Genomic DNA, 6275 nt, shown 5'->3' with positions numbered 1-6275 from the left:
GAGAGAGAGAGAAAGAGAAAGAGAGAGAGAGATAGATACTCTACTAGCAGCATCGCCGCCAGGCGCCAGTGGATGCAGCAGCAGAGCAGTGTCATCGCAAGCAAATTGATTTCCAGCATCAGAGGCGGCAGACAACTGCAGAGTAGTCTCCCTCGACGACAATGATACGCGTATACGTTCTCTCTCTCTCTCTCTCTCTCCTCTCTCTCTCTCTCTCTCTCTCTCTCTCTCTCTCTCTCTCTCTCTCCATCCGAGTTAGCAATGACAAGTGCATATGCGGCATATAGTAGCAGCTCCCTCTCTCTCCCTCTCAGAGGCAGAGTCGGCGGTATAGCGGGCGGCGTATTGGATTCCTCCCCCGAAACTCCGAGTTGCCTAGCCATTATCGTCCTGTGGCCGCCGCGTCTGCTCGCGATAAGACATTGTTTGCACGGTGCGCGTGCACCCGAGCGAGCGACGGCGGACTACACGTGTGTTTGTTTTCCACGGATTCTGTCGCGACGCTCCTCTGCTCTGTATAAGCGTCATAGTCGCTCTTCCAAGGGACTTCATCCCTCGCCCACAACGAACAGCATTTCGAACGTAAATTACTTTCATCGACAAAGATTGATAATTCCAGCTTGTATTAGTTTCCGGAACAGTATACAGCGCTATAGCTGCGGAATCTTTGTGTCTACGCGAAGGCTGAACAATATCGTAAAGGCCGCACGCGTGGCTGGGACGTACGGTGATAGAATGCAAAATGCAAACTCCCGGCGAACAAAGTCTGTCCAGAACTACAGCTGGCATCGCTGTACGGACTAACGAGTAGCGGCACTGGTCCTCGGCTCCCAGTCCCTTCACGGGCGCGTGTATACATACCCGTTATTTTCTCTCGGATTCCGATCGTAATACGTGTGTAATATGCGTGCGCGTAACGATAGTTGCTATTATACATCGCGCTCCTGGCGACAGACGTATGGCTGCGTGGTACCGATCGACTACTCGAGACTGACGGACTGACAGTTAATTATTTCCTAGACTTGCTGCGTCGCTACTATGGACCGCTTGGGATTCCTTTCGCGGAGAAGAGATGGGCATTTTTCTAGGATGTTTTTAATAAGGGCGTGTAAACTAAAAATTAATATCTCCTCGGCTAGAGAAATCTTTATAATGCAGACTGCAAACAGTCGCATCCTAAGTAAATTGAAACTTTTAACGAACCCCTCGGAATCAAAATTTCGATGCTGCACTTCAGCGTCAAAATTAGGGACGACGAGGAGGCTTCGATAGCCGCGAGTTTGCCGAGCAAGTATGTATCTTTAATAGTCAATAAAAATTAATTGGACGAGCGAGAAGCGTGTTCGATTATTGGGATAGCCAGGACTCGATCGAGGAGCTTTAGCGCATACCGGGACGGGCTGCTGGAGAGCCAGGCGGTAGCTCCAATCATCCAGACAGGCGAACCCTCAATTTCCGATTTAAGTTGACGCAGTTAACGAATTCCAGGGCTCGCACAACTTTACTCTCTCGCTTACTCTCCGAGGCTACTGCTACATTGCTACTTATCGAAACTCGGAGATTGGCCGAGGACGACGCCGACGCCGATGACGCGCGAGCCGTTCGCGTTAGTCCAGGCCCTTATTGGCATGCCTGGGAACTCCGGCGAAAGCGCGGATAATGACAGAAGAAAACGAGACGGTAAGGCTCTTGCTCGCTGCTGGATTCGGATATATATCTCCGGGCAGAGCGAAAAGAAGGTAAGAGCCATAACGAAGCAAAGTGTGGCCGTCTGTCCAACTTTGATCGTTACGCGCGAGAGTCTCCTTTTTTTGCTCTATACGTATAGCGCTTCTTTTCGTTTTTCAAGAGGAGGACGAAAAGAGCTGTGTCGAGGCGCAGAAGAGTGAGAGATGTTGGGAAGAGGGAGCGCGTGCCGGCGAGTTGAAAAGTGGAAGGGGGAGATACGACTAACGAATGCTCTCCTGAAAATATACGTAGAACTGTTGGCCAAGAGAGCGAAAAGCGTCGAGGAAGAGAAAAGAAGTAAGGATGGGATGAAATTGCGGGACGGAGTCGGTTTCGCCGGGTAATTGAAATTATTATTTCATTGGCCGGATATCTGGAAGGGACGGCGGAAAAGTCTTCGATGATTTGTAGGACTTTGGCTTGCTTTCTATAATGCAGCAGATACAACGATGCGAATTGTTATTTTTCTACCATCTTGATGTACACTATTCGTTAGTCTCGCGTTAGAGAGCAAGCTTCCTTTCTGCTCCCTCGATCCAATCCTTTATTTTCCAAAGTCTCCGAAGGCTAAGTGCCGCGAGGAACTTTATTCGAAGGGAGCAAGCAATTGAGCCCGGTAAAAATTTATCGAAGCTCTGATCCTTCTTCGGCTCCGCGATCCCCATCCCTCGAGCTCGCTTCTATCGAGTATCTCTCTCTCTCTCTCTCTCTCTCTCTCTCTCTCTCTCTCTCTCTCTCTCTTCCGCTAGTTTCCTTTTCCACGCGCTGACTTTGCAGCTGCTGTCACTTTTTCGACTTTTACCTTCCTCCCACGGCTGCTGTGTGGCGAGGCTCGATTTTTTTCTTTCTCTCTGTTTGCTAAATGGGAGAAGATGACGAAGAGGGGGAGTAAAGTCCATTAGTGGTAACCCTAAGCGAGTATCGCTAAGAACGAAATACGCCGAGAGGGCGAGATTGTACAAAAAACGGAGCATAATCAGACCCTCGCGGCTACCGAGGACGACGAATTTCTTCGGCTATACAACTCGGCGTTTTACCTCCTTTGTCAACAGGCAAAAATGGGTGGTTTAAATAAGCGATTATATGCGCAGTACTTTGGGGGTAGCCAGAGGGTAGACGGTTAGAATAACAGATTTAAAACGGGCACGGCAAACTTAGAATAAAATTAAATTTTTGATTAATTCATCAAAATGATAAGAGGTCCATTAAAATTGTAAATGCAATTGTAAAATTGTAAATTCGGCTCGGCAATGAAGATCTTACACACAATTTATAGCAGTGTTTCTGGCTATTTCCCATTAAGACAAAAATTATCTTCACATCATTAAAATTTTTTTCATTAACGTGAGCGGTTTTGGTACAGGTGACATACCGTTATATATATACATTCTGCTCGTAGATTGTGACGAGTGCGAGGGAAAGTGCCTCTGCGCCACCTATCTTCGCTATCGAGAGACTTGAAGAGATTATTTTGTCTCGCGGTTCCTCGGGCTTGGCGTGACTATTCACCGTTTGATTCTGATCTAACGAGTCGTTGTCGTTATCATTACTCCACACATGCAGCTCGCCAAGTACCTTGTTACTGAAATACATCGATGAGTAATTTTTTTTTTTACATGGCATTTGGAACTCGAAAGTTCATCGCCTCATCTACGCAAGCCTTCCACGCTGCCCTATCTTGTGTCAACCCCACCCAAGATGCACCTCTCCGATCGACACCCACCCGTCCTATTTCTACTAGATCCGCTTTTACGTTGTCCTCCCATCTACGTCTAGGTCTACCTAGAGGTCGCGTTACCATCGGCCTGCTCTTCATGACACGCGCTGCCGTACGGTCGTCTCCCATTCTCGCTACGTGCCCTGCCCATCCCAATCTGCGCGATTTTATTATTCTGTTAATATTTGGTGACGCGTACAGATTGTGTAACTCATCATTGTGTAGTCTCCTCCATTCCCCGGTTTCCTCATCTTTCTTCGGCCCGTATATTTTTCGCAAGACTTTATTTTCAAATACCCTAAAACGGTTGTCCGCCTGCTTAGTGAGAGCCCACGTTTCGCACCCGTACAGAACCACCTGTATATTCTTATTTTAACGTTTTTAGACAACAGCCTCGACTTAAGTAAATTACTCACGGCGTAGAAGCAAGCATTACCCGAATGGAGTCTCTTATTTATTTCGACATTAATCTCGTTTCTATCATTTATGGTCGTAGCCAGATACCTGAATTCGCTAACCTTTTCAAAAGTAAAATTCCCAACTCTGAGATCTTCCTCCCCTCTGCAGATGCCTAGCTTATCCATAATCATGTACTTTGTTTTTGATTCACTCACTTCTAACCCTGTATACTCCACCGCTTTTATGAGGATTTCCACGTTTCTTGCTACCGTTTCCCTACAATCCCCCAGTATATCCAAATCATCTGCGTAGCCTAGTATCTGCGTTGTTCCATTAAGTGTTGCGCCCAGCTGGCTAACCTGCATTTTTCTAACGGCATACTCTAACGTTAAGTTGAACAACACCGTAGAGAGCCCATCCCCTTGTTTTAAACCATCGCGTATCATGAAGGGTTCTGATACATTACCGCCTACTCGGACCTTTCCCGTGCTTCCATTCAGACATATTTGAATTAATCTCACGAGTTTTTTCGGTACACCGAGAAGTACTAGAATTTGATACATTTTGCTTCACTTAATAGAGTCGTACGCTTTTTTAAAATCTATAAATAGTTGGTGTATGGTTTCGCAAAATTCCCACTTTTTCTCTAACAACTGTCTTATGGTAAACATTTGATCGCTCGTCGATCTGTTGCGCCGAAATCCGCACTGATAATCTCCTACTATATCTTCCGCGAATGGAGTGAGTCTAGCTTGTATTACGTTTGACAGAACTTTGTAGCACGATGCTAAAAGTGAAATACCCCTATAGTTATTGCAGTCTGTCTTATCCCCCTTTTTAAAAATCGGTATAATGATAGATTCCTTCCAATTTTCGGGTATTGTTTCATTTTTCCAGATGGCACATACTAGTTTATAGATTTTGAAAGTGAGCTCGACGCCCCCATATTTGAGTAACTCAGCTGGTATAGAGTCATTTCCCGCGGCTTTGTTGTTTTTTAGTTTTTTAATCGCGGCCTCTACTTCTTGGTAGCTCGGTTCCTCCACGTGGGGTTCAGCAGTGTGAATTTCGTCCCCTAATTCTTCGCTATTTTCGTGCACGTTTAATAATTTATCGAAATAATTTTTCCACAGCGACAGTAATTCGTTGTCATTTGTTACGAGGTCCCCGTTTTCGTCCTTCATCAATTGCGCTCTACTCCTAAAACCCTTTCTGATGGCGTTAATCCCTCTGTACATTTCGCGGGGGGTTATTTTCCTTACTGTTAGTTTCTATTCTCCTAATAAGATTCTTTTGATACTCCCGCTTCTTATTTCTGTAGATCGCGCTCGTCTGTTTCCTTGTGTTAGAATACTCTTCTACGGTCCTATCGCTTCTATTTTGTAAGCTATCTAATTTAGCCTTTTTGCGCCTTTCAAACCAGATTTCGCACTCTTCGTCAAACCATGGTTTGCTCTTTGGCTTTTTCTTTTTACCCAGTACTTTATTCGCGGCCTCTTTTACCGTTTTTTCGATGTCCCCCCATAAGCTATTCGGTTCGTCATTCCCCTCCGGCGATGTGTTTGCTTCTTCAAGTGCCTGAAACCTGTTATTAATTTCTATCTGGTACCTAATTCGCTCTGTTCTATCTCGTAGTTTCTCAATATCGAAGCTTTCTACCTTGTTTGCTCGCTTACTATTTTGATTCGCTACTAGTCTAGCTCTTAATTTGGCTACTACTAGGAAGTGGTCCGAGTCCACCTGTCCGATCTGGACGACAACGCCCAAGACCCGCTTAGGGTAGCGGCATTGTAACAGGAGTAATAAACGATTTAATTCAATGAACTTCATTAAATCCCGTTGGAACAAGCTGGCTTACATCGCTTTTGGCCATTAACGTACACAAAAATGTTCGCATAAAAGATCGCTATACACGATGCCTACCCGAATCTCTGATCGATCTCGTATAGGCGTTAAACGCCGCACGTAACTTCTTTCCCTCTCGCAGTACAACTCTTGTGCGCAAGCTCTCAATCTTTAACCCGCCGTATTCCTCTGAGATATTTCTTCTGTTCCAGTCGGCGCGCAACTATCTCACGTCCTGGAAATTATGATAAATGCAGCGGCAGCGGAAATGCGAGATCGTTCGGAAAGCTTGCGCGATGCACGCGATTTTGTAATGGCTGACTAACATAAACGTGTATACCAGATGAAGGAGTGTACAGCTGTGCTCGCGTGTGTGATGAATGGCGATGCTCAGCGAGAATGAGCTATAAGTGCGCTGTAAAATCGGAAATCAGCTCCTTATAAGTATTTCTGCATTGATGGGATGGGTTTTGAATTCGTAGCGTTTAATTCAGATTCTGAAATTTTAAGTTATTATAAAATTCATCGATAGATAAATGTGCATCGAAAATAAAGCCGTACAGAGCTCGTAATGACCGGAAATCTG

The 6275-nt window shown here is 45.5% G+C and overlaps 1 long non-coding RNA gene across 1 annotated transcript; it reads left to right on the top strand.

Annotated features, from left to right (window-relative positions):
- Positions 1–1494: 1494 nt before the first annotated feature.
- Positions 1495–2025, top strand: LOC116738477. Its single transcript, XR_004344416.1, has 2 exons — positions 1495–1739; positions 1850–2025. It is a non-coding gene; the product is annotated as an uncharacterized LOC116738477 (long non-coding RNA).
- The last annotated feature ends 4250 nt before the right edge of the window (positions 2026–6275 follow it).

This window comes from Nasonia vitripennis, chromosome 1 (assembly GCF_009193385.2).
Source record: "Nasonia vitripennis strain AsymCx chromosome 1, Nvit_psr_1.1, whole genome shotgun sequence".
NCBI classification, from domain to species: Eukaryota; Metazoa; Arthropoda; class Insecta; order Hymenoptera; family Pteromalidae; genus Nasonia; species Nasonia vitripennis.
Note: the sequence above shows the minus strand (reverse complement) of the source record. Positions and strands in the feature narration are given on the sequence as shown.